This window comes from Temnothorax nylanderi, unplaced genomic scaffold, assembly GCF_030848795.1.
Source record: "Temnothorax nylanderi isolate EJ_2023f unplaced genomic scaffold, tnyl_v1.0 TNYL_tig0003_pilon, whole genome shotgun sequence".
Classification (NCBI taxonomy): domain Eukaryota; kingdom Metazoa; phylum Arthropoda; class Insecta; order Hymenoptera; family Formicidae; genus Temnothorax; species Temnothorax nylanderi.
The window spans coordinates 3,735,211-3,756,563 of record NW_027249065.1 but is presented as its reverse complement, the minus strand read 5'-3'; the positions used below and the strand labels follow the sequence as shown (position 1 = coordinate 3,756,563).

Here is a 21,353-nt window from a genome sequence, read left to right as displayed (position 1 = left end):
AATGTCAAAATTTTTTACAGCATTATCATCATATTTCAGCGACCTACTAAAATTATTTTGATGGTATAACAAAATTATTTTTAGATCTGTATCTAGCTAAATTTTTAGATACCTCAGCAAAACCGTTCTTTGTGCTCCCCAATGCGAGGAAAAAGTTATTATATTATTAACGAGTTCCCTGCATCTCGCACTGGGACAGAAGGAACGGAGTTGATGACGAAAAAAAAGGTAGAGTAAAATAAAATAATGCCTTTCTTAATGGCGCTTAAGTAAAATGCCAGGTGGACGTTCCGTTAGTGGAGAGGCGAGTCGTGAATGTATTGTCGAAACGAATTGTCCTGCATCCCTCCTCTCATCCCCCAGTTCTACATTTCTCTTCTTGTCCGGAGATACTTCAGAGATATTTGCTCCCGAGAGGAGAGTCGTAAATTTCGCTGCTTAGCAAGCACATGCAAATATCGATCGTGTACCCGATATTCGTCATTTAAAAATGTATTTCAGTTTGCGAATTACTACAGCTTGTATGAAATTTCCTATTTAATTCAAGAAAAAGATATTTTCAAGTTTTCCTTTAACGAAACACTGACTTAACACGCTGACAGATAATCGAATAAACGAATTAACAGCTAAAGAAACTTAATTCCACGTTGAAACCTGTTTAAACCTGTTGAAAATATTATGTGTGTTCAAATATGTTCGGTCCGTTTGATATGCGCATATTTAAAGGGCGTTTATAGTTGTCGAATTACAGAGTAACAGCTTTAACAGTCAATTGATAAACGGTAGCGTGACACCATTAAAAACGTATAGTTTTTCGCGTTAAAAGAAATATAATCCTTCACATAGAGGCATGACTTTTCAGTTTGATCTATAACGTACGTGTTGTATCGAATTTTACGCGAATAACACATTCTTTCAGAATCGCAGGCAGAACAGACGACGCCATTAAAATAACATTCTCATGTATTCCGCATACTCTTCAAAAATTTTCCCGCTGTCCTGCATTCGAGTTGCGTCGCGGTGCTAAAAGGCTAAATCTTGGCCTCTTCTGTGCTAAACGGGAGGAATCTGAATGCGAGCTTGAAGTAGGTCGTCGAATCACCTTCTCGAGGCGGAGGCTTGATATCGCATAATTATTGCGCGGTTTCCGCTAACGAAACCGCAGCTGGTTCCTTTGAGGGCTGAAGTAATCAAAGTCTTGAGTACGGCTTGCCTAATAACGCAGTGAAAAGACACCGAGGTCCGCGATGCTTCATTAAAGCCTGAACATTCGGTGCTTAATTACCGTGCCATCTCACATCAACAGGCGGCACGCGTTGAGAGCCAATGAGAGCACGAGATGCGTATCTTTGGGACAAACGAGCGAGCTACTACTCTTAACATCTCAAGTTTGGAGATATATCGCAAAATTAATAAATCTGATATTTCAGAATCAATATTTATTAGGAACGTTCGCATTTTGTTAACCCGTTCGTTTGGACGTGGCTGAACATTTCTACACGTGTGTCCATTGAATTATTTTATCAAAATCGTAACTCTCGAATTAGCGTGGTTTCCTAGGAAATAGGATCGCGACCGAGGGGACGACGATTAAACTCTTGGCGTCGATTGCCAAAGCGATTCGCGACGGCGTTATCTTATCCGACGAGCGGGGAAGCGAGCGGCCGATATGGGGCCTCCGCAGAATCGGTAGGGCGCCGGCATGCAGAGAGAGAGAAATCTCGAGGAAGGTCTGCCGTGCGGTAGATAGAGTAGTAGGACGGTGGTGCGAGAGTAAAATTTTATCGACCTATGCGCACGGTACAAGGGAGGAAAGAGAGAGAGAGGGGGGGGGAGGGATCAAAGGGGGACCACCAACGTGGCCACTCGTGCGGCCTGCGGGCGACGGGGGCGAAAGGGACGGCTTACGCGATTGAAAGCTCGCCGTGAAACGACTGGGGAAGTCTTGATATTATGCATTATGTATGGGCCTATGTAACGGCACCTGCAGCCCGACACGCGAGCCCGCCCCCATCGTTCGTCGTGTACGACCCGATCGGCAATTCCACAACACGAACGTGAACTTGCGACCCCGTCGAGCCCCCGGTCGCGCGGCTGATCCCCCGCGAAAGCTCCCTGTAGTGGCAACTTCGACCTCTATATTTTACACACCGACCCTCAACGTCCGCCCGCGGATGTAGTCGATATTTCCCTGTGGTGTGTCGTCGCGTAACTTTTCTTATTGTTATTCGTCACACCGACACGCACGTCGTGCGCGTGCGCACGTGCGCGCGCGTTGCGTCATATCGATACACCGGGTGTATCCGGTGCCTCATTATGCGATAAGATTAAAGCCAGACTTTCTATGCGAATCACGTTGAAGCTCGAATTAAAAAAAAAAAGACGTAATGTCCTGAATTTAAATGTGCAATATAGATACGCCGTATAAAAAGTAGAACGTCCGGCATTCGGAGCGTTCACAGGACATGATTTCTTTCACCTCCGAATTGTGTGGCTCAACGTTTATTCGGAAATTATTCGAAACAACGTCGTTACTTTTCTCCTGCATAATGGAATCCATTTACGAACGTACATCCCGTTGCAATTTGTATTTACTTCCCCGGTGGAACGGTGGGTAAAAATACGATTATACGGCAAATTACAGTTTACGGCGGTTTTAACGTTCGTGATATTGTTAATATTCATTAATAGCGCGGGGAAATAGAAATTTATCTAAAAATGGCTGAAAATAATACGAAATAATGGAAGCGCGCCGTATGTTACCGAATCGATGTATCGCAGATCCGTGACGTCGTTAGGTAGCGCAGATTATTTACTGGTTGCCGGCGAGGGGTCGGGAAATATGGCCGACAGGCCGGCGGTCGAACGACTAATAGATAATTTATCCGTAAAGTTCTGACGCGCTTAATACGCGAGCGGCGGATGCTACTCGCATATGTGCTACTTAATCGAACCGCTCGTTCACCAGAAATGAAGTTTAGAACATGAAGTTTCTCGGGGATATAAATATTCCAATCCGAGAGAGAAAACGAAGAGATCGAGAAACATTGAATTACGGTCTACTGAAAAACGGTTTAAATAGTCTCGAGGAGATCTCGATTATCCAAAGATTAGATTCCTTATTTTTAAGTTTAGAGACGGTGCAACTAAAATTGACAGTTCTTATATACCCAGTGCAGACAAAAGTAAAAATGCACATTCGATATAATTAGACGTATTTGCGACAATGAGAAGAGGCTATATCTGCACCAAATAATTGACACTTTAAAATAAAATTAAAAACATTAAGTTACAGCCACTTGGTGAAAGAAAGAGGGGAAAAAAGACGTGTAGAGTATCATTTATTCTGAACAGGTAAAATGAAAGCTTAAAGAGGGGAGTGTCTCTATTGAAATTTAATCGTTTGATGGATCTGACGTAATAAGCGTCCTTCGATTTAGAAAGTTGGAGAAAGCAGAAGGGAGAAAGGCGTATTTTAAAACTCAGCCCGCGCACTCTCGACGAAGTCATTTATAAAGATAGCCCTCCCGCGTGTGTACCTACTCTGACACGGCTTTTCCTCCGGGAGAGAGAGGGCCGAGTGTAAAGTCCGCCATTATGCGGCAAGGCGTCCCTTTTTTTTTTTTCTTTGTCGTTTTCGAGCCGCGAATAGTTAATCCGCCTTTACCGCTTGTTTTCATGCAAAATCATCCTTTTATACTCCTCCACGCTTGTTTAGCTGCAATTTCCTGCCCTCCCGCGCCCCTGCCCTCTTTTCCCCCGCCTCCCCCCTTGCTCCGCCCCAGGTGTATTTTAATAACGCGGACGTGCTTGTCCTCTCTCGCAGAGCCCGCGAAATCTGTTTGTCAATTTCACGGCAACCACGCGTAAATCAACATCCATTAACGCCCGCCCTGCCCTGGCCGCCCTCTCGGCACACTTTTTCTCCCCATCACTTCTGCGAGATTTCAGAATTCGCTCCCCCTTACTCCCGCCTCTTCCTCCTCGCCGCGTCGCTCGCACCTCACGTACAGGTATTCGACAGAGACGAGGCGGCGCCGCGGGAAGGAAGGGAGATGATCCTCATTTCTCTGAGGTAACTCCGGGGTGCGGGCAAGCAGGTTAATTACCATCCAGATTGACTCGAGACAACTGTAATTAAGACGAACCTCGGGCTTTGAGGTCTTAGTAGCCTAAGAGAGGGAGAGAGGGAAAGAGAAAGCGAGAAGACGACGTATAGATAGACAAATGAGGATGAGGATGATGGAGAAGAGGCGTGTTGCTGATAGAAGCTGACGTGCAAGGAGAGAGGGGGGGAGGTAGGAGGGGAAGGAAGACGAGCAATCGCAAAGAGAGATAGGCTAACCATACAGAGAGATCGGTGACTTATTTGCATATAATAGTCTCGAATTGGACTCGTTAACGAGATAAGCCAGTCATCGTGCCGAAGAATGGAAATTAATTTGGACAGTCTCGATTTCTCACGACCGCGACCGCAGAAACGGCAATCGCGACCTATCGCGAAATAACGCAGAAATAACCGAATCGACGAAGCGATACAAAATCTGATTTTAAATCTCGCTATTCTGGAATCGCTCTATTCTGGCACTTAAATGCCAGCTATAGTAATTTTACACAGCAATTAATTCTAATGGGAAACGTGCGAGTTAAAATATCTCGTCTATGTAAAACGTTTGCGACTATCATGATAAAATATAAAAATGTAGAACATAAAATTGTGTTATGAAATTTATCTTCTCGTTTAAAAGATCCATAAAATCTGTCGAGTCACCTTTTCATGTTCATCCTCGCTCATTTTCTCTCTCTCTTTTTTTTTAAATCGAGTGTTAAATGCGTGTGGCTGTTACTGTCAATGAAGTTAAACCTTTACACTTTTTAATACGAGTACGGAGCACTCTCTCGTGCAATCCGATTAACGTTTTTTGTGCGCACATCTTGCCTCTCACTTGCCACTTGCATAAAACAGAGATGGACATATTGCAGGACCAAGATTTCTCTCTCTATCGATTGTAAAATTTCATTCTATCTATTGAGAGAGAATGCTACTTATGTACTTTCATACAACTTTCGGTTCTTCGAAACACGAGATATAATATCTTTGGTTGCTATTTTTGTTGTCATTACATATATATCTTAAAGAACGAATGAGAGAAATCAATATAATTACAAGAGCAATATTAATGTAAAAAAAACCTATAGGTAATCATACGTATCTCATCAATATTCTATGTCTCTATAATATTTGCACAGGATGATGTAAATTCGAAATTAATTTGAATAGGCACCGCATTATTGCCACGTGCTGCATAAATTATGTCACGCCATTAACCGCGTAATTTTCACAGAGTACGATATTGTAAACCGGTTTTATGCTGATATAATTACCGACGGGGGAAGATAAATAAATCTGAATGTCCAGATCGATCTCCGTAAATTACATCGTTTTCGCGCATTTTCCTCGCCCGCGCCACGAACGGAGAAATCGCACCAAGAACGAACGCGACGTGGACAGGCGGCGTATCTCCTTTCCCGTTCGTTCCCCTCGTCTCGCCGCCGCGCCGCGCCGCGAGCAAATTGCAGCCGCGCTGCATATGGCACAGGCGTTGCCGGCGCGAGCGCCTTTAGAAATTCCCGATAAACCAGAATCGAACGCAGGGGACGCGCGCACGACCTCGCACCCCGTAATGGATGCACCCCATTCTCTAAGTATCCGAGTATCGTACGTGCACTTGCACACACACGCATACACGCACATGCACACGCGCGTGTATACAGTGCGGCGAACCGATGCAGTTTCCTCTAGGCCGATCGCAGCTGCGGCTTGCAACCATCCGCACGTATGGCTTTGGACGCTAATCAATGTCCACAGGCGGCAAAATATTTCGCGTAATATCGAACTTGCCGGCCGAAAAATGCACCGCTGTTGTGAGCACATCCATTGCGGTTTTCAGACTATGTTAAAAATTGCATCTATAAACACTTCTCGCGATATCGTGTCTCTATTTAACAAGAGAGAGAAATTGGAAAAATCATCAATTATGTGAACCGATTTGTTTCACTGATTCGTAAAAGATTTAAATAATAGGATACCGATCAAGATTATTGTTCACGATTCGTTGCTCGACATCAGAATTTACTTTTCACTTGAAATATTTGCGCTCATATTTTATCATTTTATATTCGCAATTTAGCATTTGTGATTCATAATCAGTCATATATTGCCTATGACGTCAATTTTGAAATAATCTGTGGACCGTAATCCTATTACACGCAACGGTACTCAAGTGTACAACGTTTATATTTAAACCCATAATGAGCATGTATAAAATCGACCAGAGTTGGAAAGTATTTCATAATAATATCGAGAAAGTAAAATGTCAAAGGAAATAAACGCCAGTTTCGTAACTGTGATTTACACCGTGGAGAGAGACCGTCGCTAATGAAGGTCCGCAGACGGTAATATTTTACAATATCGAGATAGTTAGATGAGAAACAAGCCGAGTGCATACGTTCCGATATACGTAGCTGGGAATTAAGTAACATAGCGAGCGAGCCGCCAGTGACGCTGTTGACGATGCGAAACAAGCGGCACTTTTCCACCGATCTCTGTCTGCACGCGAAATCCCCTCGAGGGATCGAGGGATATAAAAGAGACGGGGAGAGGAAAAGCTTGTGGGGTACGTAGTACGTAGACATGCGGTCTGGCGGGATTTAAAAAACCGGCAGTATGACAAAAATCGCGAGAGCAGCGAACGCTCGCGCGTACGAACGGGATAATTGAAATTCATCGGCGTTTCGCGATCACTCGAGAGAGGAACTCGCAAGGTTTTTACTCTTGATTCAATGAATGCGTTATACCACGTATATGCGCTGCGCTACATCTGGGTTCCCGTATTTTCTCAAATCGATCAGAATTCGAGGTAGTCGCTTTAAATATGAAAGGCAGCCGCCCTGGTTACATGTAATTTGACGGTAATGACGTTAATTAATGCGATTTTATCGCGTAATTTAAAATGGGTCGTCTCCGATCGATTTTCGATTCTAAATAATGTAAAAAGATATTTATGCACGTTGTATTGGACTTTTAATCTCGGCTATATCGAGAAAAAAGTGACAATCGCTTCATCCGTTTAAGTACGTAAAAAATCGTGAGTTCTATTTCTTACAATTTACATTGAATATCCGCCTCGAGACTTCAGGATTAATCCACATTGTACTCTGAATTAATATACGTTGTGCGTCAAAAGGAATTCTATATTAACACGATCGTTTACTAACACAAGAACGTTAACACAAGAGCGTTACACGGGTCTTCATAAATTAATCCTTTGGGATCTAGTGGTTACTATTCGTGATCGTCTTTTTGGATTTCTTGTTTGAACGGCGCGTTACGTATCTCTGCGCAATTATTTGGCGACTACACATGGAAATCGATTTCCGCTCCAGATTCCAATATGAGAAATGGTTCGATTTTGTGCTGCCGCTTTACTGTCTGGACGGTAAAAATTGTATCTTGGAAAATATTGATTATTGGACGGCGAAACATTAACTTTGAAGATTAACTTTAAACTCTCGGTCCATTTTCGTCTTTCTCTAAAACTAAAAGAGTAAAGAGCGTTAAGTCGGTTAACTTACGGATGAAGTTTACCGACTTTGATGAAATCAGTCCTCAGGGACGCAACATCTGCAAAAAGACACGATGATGAAGATGTTGTCCCAGAAGTGAAGTCTTGAACGTGAAGACGCTCAAAAATACTTTTCGCGCGGACAGCTGCGAAATATTTTTATAATTTATTTTTAAAGAAATTCAATTTCGAAGGATTGCCGTTTTAATCGCATTATTGCATAATTTTTAATTTTTCTTTGTAGCACGTTGTGTTCTCGTTACTTTGGATTTCACATTTTTGGATCGTCGATGAGAGAATAATTATTCTGTACGCACGAAAATTTCATAAGGGGGAAGGGGACACAAGATATTTCTATAGAATTTGATGACGTTATTATCGGATATTGCAGCTGCATTCGGGATCGCTCGATTACGGCGCGCCGCGTAAATTTCCTCATCATTAGCATCATGTATATTCATTGAGGCTCGTAATTCATCAACCCGCAACAAATGCTCATTATCGCTCATAATTCATTCGCGTCTTCGCGTCCCGCGCGCGCACTGTCAAGGCCAGCCAGCCAGCCAGCCAGCTCGCGTGCGGTGCGCCGTGATTGGACATTATCATAAAAATGCAACGCGAAACGGAATCCCGCGGCGAGGTCACGCGGTTAAGGTCGGTGAGTGTGAAGCTCGATTTTTAACGAGGGACAAACCCCCTGTCTCGCTATCAGGTTCCCGGACAAATTAACTCACGACGGTGAAATTTTATCCGAGACATTTGCGAGACCGGACATTCGCGGAACATAGTCGCGCGCGTATATTAATCGGGATAAATTAATTTGTAACTGCGAGCCTGATTAGAAGGGGGAAACCAGAGACGCGCGTGCGGGTGGCTCGGTTACCAAATGCGCGCGACCAAATAGGTACGTGACGGTATGGAATCTGATCATTCTACGATGCACTTCTGTCGCCCAGTTATACCCATCTCGCCCGCGTCCATCCCTTTCATCAGACGGAGAGGCGGCCAGACACACTCGTACTCAGAATCTGGGTCACCCATCAATCGCGCCGCGATGTAACTAACCGCATCCTCGTCCCGTCCCGTCTAGGACGCGCGTACGCGTCTGTCGCCCGCTCTCTCTCTCTCTCTCTCTCTCTCTCTCTCTCTCTCTCTCTCTCTCTCTGTCTCTCTCTCTGGTTCCCCGGTAATTAAAAACTTTCATTCCGCGCCTGATAGATTCTCGGCCGCTCCCTCCCCTCTCTTCCCGTATGGGAATGGAGATCTCGCTTCGCGTATCTCGCTTCGCCGATAAGGACCGATCATGTATTTTTCGTCGAGCGATAATCGAGCATCGCCATGCCGGGCGATCAAAAGCCGCCCTGTCACATTCTGTGTTCCGAAATTAATATCACCCGGCGAGCTGACTGACAGCTAATTAATAATCTACGATCGGTAAAATATTTTTAATGAAATGCATTAGGTACGATTATTTAAATATCCACCTCGAATTTCGTTTCGATTAAAAAGATACGAGCTGACATTTATCGATAAAGCAATCCAATTCTTTTTTTTTTTTTTATTTATTTGCAGCACCTTGTGGCTTCGTTTGAAAGAGTTTTTTTCGATTAAAAAAAAATTCCGTGGCTGGAAATGTTTACTGTAGAAACTCGATATTTCTGTACGCATTTATCTTGTGTGTAAAATTAATAATTCCGCAATTAATAACGCCTGATTACAAATTCGCCTATCGATTTACTTTTACATTTCTATATATATAAATGCTTTAAAGATACTAACAAATTACGGCTTTTATCGCAAATGTAGCAATTGTGCGTGGTGAAAACGAATGTTATACCGTATCGATAATTCTTGCGTGATTTTTTTTTTTTACTTTTTCCCTTTTACCATCCTATGAACTTTTGTTCTTCCGAATGGCAAAAAAGCTAGTTATTACAGTCGGTGCGGCGAGATACGGGACCGGGCGGACTTTAACAGAAAATTGTGACTAAATCCGGGCGGAAGCCGCGATAGAAAGAATCGGCGTCAGGGTCGGCGGGTCGGGGCGCTAGCGACGGGCGTGTTTAACGAGTGTGTAAGAGAGAGGCTCCTTTTTCATAGAGGCCGGGCTCTACTATTACGTCACGTAGTCAATAGCCCCTGGGACGCCAGTGGCACGTGACAGCGTCAACGTGTCAACCCCTTTATGCTATATTGCCGGGCATTATGCCACTGTATTATCGAGCCTTCCTACAACGACAGCCAGCCGCTGTATTTCGGGGTGCAGCTTACAGTGTACGCCCACGCGTGCGTTCGTGTGCGCGCGGTATCGTTCGTCCGTGTATGCGCGTGACACCGCGTGCGCGCGCGTGTGCGTGTTTGATAGTGCGATCCGGCTATATACGTACGCGCAAAAGCCGCCCCCCACATTGACGGTCCGCAGGTCCAGGATCGAAACGGAAACGCGTCAGGAGCAGATGTAGCGACATGTATCCCGCGAGCGTCGGAACGACCTGCATCAAAGGAAGAACCCGCACTATCGCCCTTTTCGAGCGAAACGATTAAAACGCGGGCCGCAGGTGCACAGCTGCATTTTGCCGCGGACCGTGAGGTCGTTGGTGATTAATAGCGTTTAGAGTAGTGCCCAGGAGGACCTGCGTGCGCGCGATTTAGTTTTGTCTTTCCGAATGTTTTGACGCTCTTTGAATAAAAGAGATTTACAAATTCGAGTACGTTCCAATTTTTCACTCAAACGATCGTCCGTTCGCGAATTTTCCATCCGCTCATGAATTAGAAAATATATTTCCCCATCGAATAAATACAACGTGTTGCAAATTAACGATATATACGCATCGGAGAACGATAAATATCATTTTTCAAAGATTTGAGTTGCTGCATCGTGCATTTTTGACTGGAGCCAATCGGATTGCGTAATGTTAATAAATTACACGCGTTTATTCTTTCCGCGGTGCGAAAGGCACATTGTCAATAAATTTCCGTGGATTATGAGTGGAATCCTTTTTGGAATATTATCTCCAAATATATATATGCCCATATATTTTTTAATAGATGTAAAACGTGAAATGAAATTAATTTAAAAACGAGCTTAAGCTCACCAAAACTCACCTTTTTTTATCTCCAACCTCTACCATTACTCCTAATAAATTTATCAATACTTCATATTCATATTAATATATATAAACGCGACTGTCAAACACTCTATATATAAATATTATTAAAAATTTGTCGCATATAGGTAATAGAGAGACAGAAAATTTTAATTACTTGCAACTTTAAAATATTTTCTTTAAAATTCTCTTTCAGTTAATCCACTTTAGCTCAACCGTTTAGAAAAATATGATGAAATAATTATTTAACTCATTGCGGCTAATATTTCTCATACTATTAACAAATTAATTTTTATTTCTATCATTCAGTTTGGTACATTGTGATAAAACTGTTTTTCAAGTAGTATCCTAAACAGTTTGTGCATCTTTTAATTTTTATTTGCATGATATGAGATTTAATGTCAGTGAGTAATATCTGTAGATAATGATATTCAAATAGTCGTATTTAGTTCTATAAAAACGGCAAAAATAAAAAGCAAAATGGATTTCGTATTCCGACGCCACACGAGCGAACTTATACGGAGTAATTTACATTGCCGCCAACTTTAGCGGTGAAAATCAGCTTAAGCAAACAGAAGATATAGGATTAAAAAATCTAAGAATACGCGAAAAGAACCGCCGGCATTTAATCCGGTTAACCAAATTGCTGCATTTTTCAGCACGCCAAGATGATAACGACGACGGCGGCGGTGCCACGGTGGCGGCAACGAAATCACGAGCGCGAACTACGCGCAAGCGGGAGGGACATTAGGCCGAGTCCGAGCTTTTTTTCTTTAACTATTAACGGTGCCGTCGCGTTGGCCCATTTCAGCCGGGCGCGATTCGTACGTGCAAAACGTGCTAAAATATGTATAGATCGCGTAATGAAGGTATGTTTAATAAATAACCGTCCAGAATTGCGCGCTCTCTCTCGCGCTCGCACTCTCGTTATATGCGGCCAAAGCGCTCGAGTACACTCGAATATAATGTACATACAGAACGCACACGTATATACATGTACACATGCGCGCGCGCGCGCGTGTGTGTGTGTGTATGTGTGTGTGTACGTGAATGCATCTGCAATGTATCCCGCACAACTTGCATGCACGTTCTCATCGACGTATAAATGACAGTCGTCTATTTGCGTTCGTATTATGCGTACATACGCTGCCATACTTGTCGGCAGGTACACGTGGTCAGTACCGTCCATACGCGTGCGATCTCTGGAGAAATGTGCACAAAGAAAACGGATGCACGATCACGGGAATGACAGAGGGAGGATCGCGCGATTTTTGCGGTGGTACTGAAATCAATGCTGACTTGAAACACTGCATTTTGATGCGTCGCCGTAGATCTACCTCAGTCAAAGTTCACCGACCTGTCCGCGACGGAATAGCCGGAGCAGAGGCTCTCTTTTAATCCATACGAGAGATTATCTTTTCATGCCGACTCGCATCGAAAATTAATCGTTTTCCTGTTCTGGCCGCTGAAATAACGCGCGATCGACTCCACTCGTAACGTATGCGCGAAACGTTTCGCGGCACACACGATCGTATGTTTTATTATGTAGGTATGTTTTATTCTTATTCTTCCCCCTCCCCCGAACACGTCCATTTTTAATGCAACGACTCCGCGAAAACTCTAAGCCCTGATACGATTTCAAGCCGCACACACGCGGAAGTTAAATATTCCGCGGCGAAAATAACTTTTCCGCCGCGTGTGTACGGTGCGCTTTTTCGGCTACCTCACTCCGCTTTCGCCATTTTCGTAGCCGATATCAGTTTTTAATGGAACGTATAGTATACGCCCGCGCTCGCTCTGTTTGCCCGCGCGAAACGCACAGTAACCCTTTGAACTCCAAAATAACGCTAACAAATTACCTCATATTAAATATTCCAGTTTTCACGTACAAATATCACTAAAGCTGTTAGCGCGATGGCAATCGCTTAATGCAATCAGCAATTAAGTGTTACAAAAATCTCTCTACTTGTTTCAGTAATTCGAAAAACTGCAGCTAATTTATCAAAATTCAGAGAATTAAAAAATGAGATAAATGTACATATATATAGTTTTTTCGATGGCTTCTCCTCTTTGGGAGGAAAAATAATTTCAGTCAAAGGGAGTTCTCGGATTGACGCAATGGCTTTTCGCGTTGGCATTGCGAACAGTAGGCATAACACTGACACAGATGAGCAATGAAAGCCCGCAGCATCGTGTTTCACAGCCCGTTATCGCACCTATACATCCGTCCGTCTCGTAAACAGCCTCCTCCTCGCGCACGCGATATACACACAGATACCCGCATACACAGAGATCGCGCGGTGAATGTGCGGATACAGCCTCTCGCCACATCCGAAAACACTTCCCGCTGAAGGGGGGATCATCCCCGAAATCCCGTCGCGCAGCCACGAATCGCGGCCCGCGGCGTGTGGGGTTGTCCGCGACTCGTAAAACTGCCGTGGGTGGTTTCGATTCTCGGATTCGAAATAGATAAACGTGCCTTGACTTCCAATCGTTTAACCACCGTGGATGGGAAATTTTTTTTCTTTTTTTTCAAAATGTAATAAGACATTCATGAGACGACAAGATATCACATAATATCTCGGAGATTATTATAGAATTTCAAAATCACGTACACACATATTATCAATACTAAATTGAGTTAGTTAAATGTAATAAAATCCTGACAGCTAATTTGAGTAATTTGGATCTGTATGTTGTTTGTTGAAGCAATGTTTTATGATTAAAATATTGGGAACTTTTGGGTCAGATATCCGCGGCTCTTGTTCACTCAATTTCAATAACAGATTTTTTTTACAAACTCGGGGAACGGTTTTTCCGAGCGTGCTGATCAATTTTTCGCGAAGCGAACCGTTTTCAGCTCGACAGAAAGGTCGGCGGGTGCCTCTCTCGCGGGAGAGATTGCCGGCGAATCAGGAGTGGCGGTTAGGGCCGCCAGAAATCTCCGACAGCGGCGGAGCACCCCGCGGCTTTTGACATCGGATATGTATGACATCGTCCCGCCGATATGTTTCGGATTCGGAGCGTCGATGTATCGGATCAAGGGGCGCATCCGTGCGTGATCGAGCCGATCCCTCGGGCTTCTTTTCTCTCCGCTCCTCTTCCGGGATATGCGTACGCACCTTCCTCTACGAACTTCGACTTAGTATCTCGACTTTGAGCATTATAGTCGGGAATCGGGCTAAACGACTATTTCCGCAACCCCTTTATTCCGCTTGTTAGTTTGTTTGAAGAACAACGGGAGGGAAAATTGCAAAATCGCAAATTCTCGGCGCTAAAGATTCTTAAGCATCTACCAATAGCATGTACTATTGAAGCGTATAATATACTTAAATAAAAATCTATATCCGGCAAATTTCTCAAGAAGAGAGAATTCAAAATTTAGAAAAATTGTGGGTCATCGATCAATTCTTTTTTACAGCTCAGTACAAAAATATATACTAAGTATATCTCTCTTTTCTTACTTCCGTTCGAAAGCGACAGAATCGTATCGGTTATTCTCGATTCTCGAAATATTTATGACGATAAACGAAGTTGCGAAGCCCGTACCGACGGTCGTCGAAAAATATGATTACACCGCGCGACTGTCGGACGATGTATAACTATATTTGCGCACTTTCACGTGCGATTTGCTGGGAATAAAAACTCACTTGGCAGGGAGCGTAGTTGTCTTCATATTTTCCAGGCTACCCAGGCTGCGTTCGTGACACTCGGCAGCAGCAAACATGGTGAATCTGCAAAAGGGGGGGCGTTAATCTTCGTTTTCTGAGGAAAGTTCAGTAAGAAGTATTCCAATTTTTCACGCTGACGTATATGTATATGACTCCCAGCGTGAGAACTTATAGTTCAAAAGCATAACAGCGAGAAATTATTTTGTCTCGGCGGAACACGGGGCCGTTTCCATTACGTGACATTTCATACCGTGTGTTTATTTCATGAGGAATTTTTCAGTTTCCGCAATACGCACGCCAAATGAAAAACCCAAAAAATTCACAACAATCCGTAAAATATTATGTAATCGATCGACTCTTAAACTATATAATAAATCTCTTACAATTTATTATACATATATGTAACTTATTATCGACACTTTTATTATTTATATCAGTGAAAGTCGCAATAAATCATTTCTTATATGTCACAATGTACATAAACTTCCTTATTGCCTAACCGGTTTGTACAGTGCACGTCTGCTCGTGCAAAATTTTAAACCGCGTCCACCTCGGGGCTAAGCGTTTTTACGTCCGCCGGCTATTTTTCACGCGCGAATAATCCGACACGCGGTTGCCGTATCCAGGATCAGTGTCGAAGCGTTCATAAGTTCGGCTATAGACGTATCTTGAGCATGGGATAGAGGAAAGGGGTAAGGAGGGGTTGCGACAGTGGAGTGCGTGCCAGAGAGACATGAACTCTGACGGGGGCGGATGAATAATGGGTCGGCGCTTTGACACCGTGAGCTGCTACGCCTAACTCGAAAGGAACGAGGGGAAGGCGCGAAGCTTGGGAACGGGGGGTGTATGCGCGCAGGTAAAACGGGGAAGTGTTCGGCCAATTCTCCTCGCGGTAGAGAACGAAGGACGGATGACAGGGTTGAAGAACGAGAGAAAGGGGATACGATCGTGGTAGTCGGTAAAGGTCTGTGTAAGGGTGAGAGCCGTGAGAGGCCGTCGAGCGCAGGGAAAGAACGTAGAACGAGCCGGCCCGTGATTTATATTCATAACTTTAATACGAACTAACTTGCAGTCACGTCGCCATAACCCGCCACCGCCACCATCGGCCACCATCGCCACCACTGCTGCCCGTGTAATTTATGTATTTCTCCGAGCGCATCGACCATCGAGATTCGCGCAAGTGGATGATGCGAGCCGATTTTGAAGCTTGAAATAAAATCGCACGTTTAATCGCAGCCTGGCGATTTCTTTGCAAAGTGCGGCGATCGATCACGGGTTTGTTAACCAAATTTATTGAAATGTAGTGTTTGAATTGAGTATCAATGAAAATTCAACACAGATTGACACGTAGATGAAAACAGAAAAAGCTACGAAAGTTTGCAGCGATTAAAGATTCATCGGTTAAAACGAGACAGAGCTAGTATATACACAGCTTTTCTCATAATGTCTCCTTCGCATTCTTAGCAAACTTAAAATTAAATAAAGTGCATTTCATATAATGTATTTAATACGCTAAATATTTTTTCTTAATTAAAATTCTTCCAAGGAGAATTATTTAATACAATATTTCCCGTTAACGATAAGCGAAGATGTTGTGGTAAATATTACAACAAAAAACTTTCCTGTACTAATGCACGAGAAGCAGCATATTTTTAGTCGCTACTTAGTCAACATACATTTTCAAAAATATGTCAATTTCTTCTCAATTTCTTTAATTCCTTCAATTATAATCAGTACATTTTTTTTTACAGAAAAGTTAACTGAAAAATAATCAAAATCAAATAAAATCAAACGAGAGACCTACATATTTACTCGGTTAATATTTCCTTCCGCAAGATACACCGAATTTGCAAGGAATATCGTGCAGGTGACATGGTTCGGCCACCAACAAATTTGTACGAAGGCAAGATAGAAACAAAGTGAGATGGGATGAGGAGAATGACGAGTATACGCAAGAGCGAGGTCGGACATAAAATCTTTATGCTGGGGAAAGGCTCTATGCTCAGCCAAGGCTCCAGTCATCCCGTTTAATTACGGATTCTAAAGCTCTTCGCCTACTATCTGGGCGTATTCGGTTATTCCAGTGTTATTGCCAGTTTTACGATTCCCCCTTTCGGCATCGTTGTCGCGAAGGAATCGGGTTTCCGTAAATATCGCTGTTCGATGAGCCCGCGGAAATAATAACGCCGAATTAGCCTCAGAACGCCGAATCACGTATTGTTATCACTCCCCGAACGATAATGAAAACGTGATACAAGATATGGCGAAATAATATTCGTCGGATAGATGAAACATGAATATTAGTTTGGTAATCAAACGCAAAGATAAATATATATAAGCTATAATTAACATAATTATGTTCTGCAATTGTAAGTACAGAAGTTTCTAGCTGCTCTCAATCATGTCGTAAAATAAACGTGGAATAAACCGGACGATCATAATCAATCGTCGTCGACGCAATTACGGGGATAATTCTAGTAGGTGGTAGCTTTCGAGGCGTAACAAGGCCGATAAGATGAGAGAGTCGCGCGAGAGTCGGCGGGGGAAGAAATGCTCTCGTTAGTTTGTGGCGCAACGCGCTTAAAGTGCGAAAATGTTTAATTCACCCACCTTATAGCCACAATATGGAATATTCTACCAAACTCCGGCACTCATTAAAAAGCTGGACAATTTGTACGATCTTAATGACGAGCTGCCGATCCGTCGGACTTAAAATCCGCCCGTTTCTCCTTCCTTCGTTCGCGTAACGCGACGAGGTCCGCCGCCGGCCCATTCGTCCATTTCCCTTTTCTACCGTCTACAATCGCGCGGAACGACACGTTTCACCATCGCGGTGAACCGCGGTGAACGGATTAGGTGAAATGTCTGACCTAATCCGTCTTTTTCCCCTTCTCTTGGCCGCGCGCGCAGTGGGCCTCATCACTGGCACGTCTGACCTGATCTGTCCGTTTCCCCTTCTTTCGATCGCGCCCGCAGCGGGCCTCGTCGCCGGCCCGCCTGACCTAGTCCGTCCGCATTCTCCTTCGGTGCGGCGCGACGCGTCTCATCAGAGTTGAGAACCGCTACCTGGCTTTTAATTAACGCGCAGCTACCCGTCGCCTTTCAGCTCATAATATTGTATGTCCGCGTATCGTCCGCCCGCGTCTCAAGATCTGAAAAGAATTTCACGACGTTACGACCGGCGGTGGGGATTTTAGGGGCGTAACGGCCGTTTTACGTCACGCGAAACGAGTCCCGGAAAATTCCGCAGAAATTTATGTCTTCGGCTAGCGAGGGCCATACGCTCGAACAACGGCGCGATATATCTTCTTAATTTATTATTTTTCGACCGTAAGACGTTTTTGTCATACTTATCGCAAGATAAGACGTATAATATCTATGCTTCCACGATGATTAATGATAATAAGTGAGAAATCCGTTTCATTAACACCGCGTAGAATTGCGCCGAATATTTCTCGAATTAGCGAGGGGAGTTCTCTTTCATTTTCGCGAAAAGGGGACACGAGAAAGGTCGGGGGCGGACTGCCAGGTGCAGGCACTTAAGATCGCGCCGTGCTACTTAGCGGATACTACGAGAGATCGGCGGCCAAAACTTCCGCTTATTTCCCCGCTATCCTCTTTCTTTCCATCGCGGTTCCATCCTCGTTTTCTCCTGTTCGTTTGGCTGGGATTTTCTTAACCTACCGCGGCGCCGCGGCGGAACGCAAATAGGAGAGTGAACTTGACTAAAGTTCAATATACGGTCTGCGGTAAGGAAGGCGAGCCGCGGGGACGAAGACGAACTTTTAAGGTTACAAACTCAGCCGAACTGCCGGTCCGACAGTTTGGATTGATTTTAATATCGACTTTGTTCTCGAACTCGGCTACTACCTCGGTACTTTCGCGTCTTCTTTTCTCCGGCTGTGTGCCTGCTATCCTTCCACTCTTGCCACGAGAAAAACAAGAGAGAGAGAGAGAGAGAGAGAGAGAGAGAGAGAGGGCTGTACCTTATTCCAACCTGCGCTAAGCAGAGACCCCGATACGCTTGTTTGTAGCGAATGAAATACGATAAAACACTATTCGACGTTTCTGATTATCATAAATCGATTTCACTCGGTCAAATAAAGATTGCTTGAACGTAAAATTATTCCAAAATTAAAATTAATGAATTACATGAAATATCTTCTGCGTTAAAATTCGACAACTTTAATAACATCGTGCATTAATTATATTTTCTCATTAAGTCTTATATTCGCTATTTACTTTAATTATAAACAAAATAGAAAGGAGATAAGAATCGCTGGCGCCTGCGATATTATTCGAGACGCAGCTTCCACAATTTGCGCGCGCGCGGAGGGAGGAAGTATCCGGGGTTGTTGGGTGGCGGCAGCTCAATTCAATTCGCGGCTTAATCGTTTTATCCGCCTCCGATGTGTTGGGACGGTGGCGAGGTACGCGAGAATTTGCAAAATACTTGGCTCGTCCGTTGCGAGCGACAAGGGAATATATACCGCGACGGAGTCATTAGCGTCGGCGAGCGGCCCAAAGTGGCTGTACCGAATTGAAAAGCCGGTCGCGCGCGGCGCACGCCGCGTAATCGCAAGGAAGTTTTGATTAGTTGCGACAGAAATTGACGTTTCCAGCATCCAAGAGCTACGGACAGCTAATTCCGGAAGTTGAAGTCACACAAGTCGGCGCCGGCGCCGGCGCCGGCGCCGCGTCGCTACGGGATTTCGCTTACTTTCGTCTTTGCCCGCCCAACCGCCCATCCATCCGTTCATTTCTCGTTCCCGGGGTATGCGTCGCGTTGTATTATATTCTTTAATTCTTCATTCGTTGTATTTTTTAAAGCAATTACGAGATTGCGGTCGAACACGTAAAATAACAATGATTGTTATTACGCCGACGATAAAACTGACTATTTCGCGACTATTATCGCAAGCTGTTGCCGCACATTCCCCGTCTTTCTCTCGTCCCCCTCTCCGGGATACTATTCTTCCCATCTCTGTTTTCCGCTCTCTTTGCCGTGTACCGTTAGCTCCTATCCCGCTTCTTTATCTCTCGCAGGCGGAAGCGCGTGTTCGTTCGCATGTGGGATACCCTCGAACCACCCGGATGATTCACGGTCGAGGTTATTGCCGCCCTCCTGCTTAAAATAATGTAAAGACACGAACGGTTATTATGCTATTGAGCTGAGTAAAGCGCGAGATAACATCGATTACGACGTAGCGTGGATACCGTATAGACGCGGTTAATTCCGCGTTACTGCCCACCGCTGTCGCATAAAACCGGTCCATTAAGACCGAGAATTATGAGAGATTGCAGAACCAAAGGCTTCGAAAACATTTACATTAAATGAACACACGATCGCCAATGCGCGAAACGTCACTTTTCGTCCAATCTATGTACATTGAATTCGCGTTCCTCAAAATTGACGCGCATACATTTTCCATTTTAGCTGCTCGAGACGTACATACATTAAATATCGTGACTCTGCGCCGGTTGATGTTTCATTCTGAACGATCCCTTAAGACGAGTTTGAGATAATACGGGCCGGAGCGGTGGGAGGTGTTACATCGTTGGGAACCGATGTTACCTCGTTGTAAGATAAATTGCTGTTGCAAACTATTTCGGCGTCATTTATGAAGCTATATATGTTTATAAACTGAAGTATTCACGCGCTCGTGTTGCCTTTGAAAGGGGTAACGTCAAACAACGGTCCAGGCACTGACCTCTTCCATTTTTAAACAATCCCCGTGATTGCAGCGACAAAATAATGCGAAAAGGCGAGAGGGGAAAGGGGCCCGTAATATGACGAATATCCAGCTTTAATTGCCACGCTACAATTTTCATTTACCATCGAAGGCTTTTTATTTCAAGATAGTTTTTTCGCGGAAATTCAAATAACATTTTTAAGCGAGTTTATTTCACGCAGTTTTACATTCGTCGGGCTAAACCAAATTCGAAATTGTATACGCGCATACTAAATGGAGTTCGCTCGGAGAATTTCATTATCGCGTAAAAAGACGTGTCGTCACAAAGGTGAGGTTGAAATTTTTATTAAATTTTTGGCGACTATTATATTACCCGTTTGCGCAATTCAGACGACAAGAGAGAATTTATAGCGCAGCCGAGTTCAAACGGGTCTTGTTTTAATGCCAGTTAAACTGGTCCCGATGATTAATTATCGTGAAGCAACGGCACTTTTAACAGCTTGTTTCTTTCAACGGCTTAATTCTCCCGCGATATCCGGAACTCGACGAGTTTCGTGAAAGTTGCAGGGCACGAAGTTGAGGATCGACAGATTTACAGTCTTCAGCTTACATGTCTGGCTAATCAATAGAAACAAACGCGCCAGGGACACCATGTGTAACAAATTATTAAACAGCTCGCGAAGCGCAATTAACCCGGAACACTTCGCTGCTACTATCGGTGGGGAATAAAATGCTGGGCGTTTGTCAATACTTGTCCAATAAAGTTTCGATTGGCGAGGGGCTAATCGTAGCGACTACGAAGAGAGGGACGAGGACGAGGACGAGGACGAAGACGACGACGACGACGACGTGAACGGTGGCTAATATCGCACGAACGAAGTAACGAGTGGCTCCTTTAAGCGTTTCCGTCGCGGATCCGGCATTCGAGGCACGCGCCGCTAACTGGATGTATTCAAATCACAACCGGCGTGCCGGAGAGGCAAGAGAAATAGTTTCCAGCTCCCTCCTCCTTCGGTCGCCCTTTTCTCGCAGATCGCAGTCCGTGGACTGTTTAGCCCAGGCAAGCCCCTCCTGGGACCGTCCCGCCTGCCTGGCCACCCTCCTCCTCTCCACCTCCCTGAGCGGAAGGGTGGCGATGGCAGGCGCAGCCAGCGGAAATCTAATAATCGCAAGATCTCGTTTCGCCGAGCGACAATCTCGACGCCGATCGGGCAAACTCGATTTTTACTCCTAATTAAACTCACTCGCGCCACTGTC

At 44.3% G+C, this 21,353-nt stretch overlaps 1 protein-coding gene and 1 long non-coding RNA gene across 2 annotated transcripts in view; one reads left to right on the top strand and one right to left on the bottom strand.

The window, feature by feature from the left end:
- Positions 1-21,353, top strand: part of Scgdelta (sarcoglycan delta) — a 191,916-nt gene that overhangs the window by 85,201 nt on the left and 85,362 nt on the right. The gene's annotated exons all lie outside the window — the stretch shown is intronic.
- The window catches only part of LOC139772578 (uncharacterized), a 181,431-nt gene that overhangs the window by 79,957 nt on the left and 80,121 nt on the right, over positions 1-21,353 (bottom strand). The window contains exon 5 of the long non-coding RNA XR_011718166.1: positions 14,383-14,466. This is a non-coding gene — a long non-coding RNA (uncharacterized lncRNA). The remainder of the gene's footprint in view (positions 1-14,382; positions 14,467-21,353) is intronic.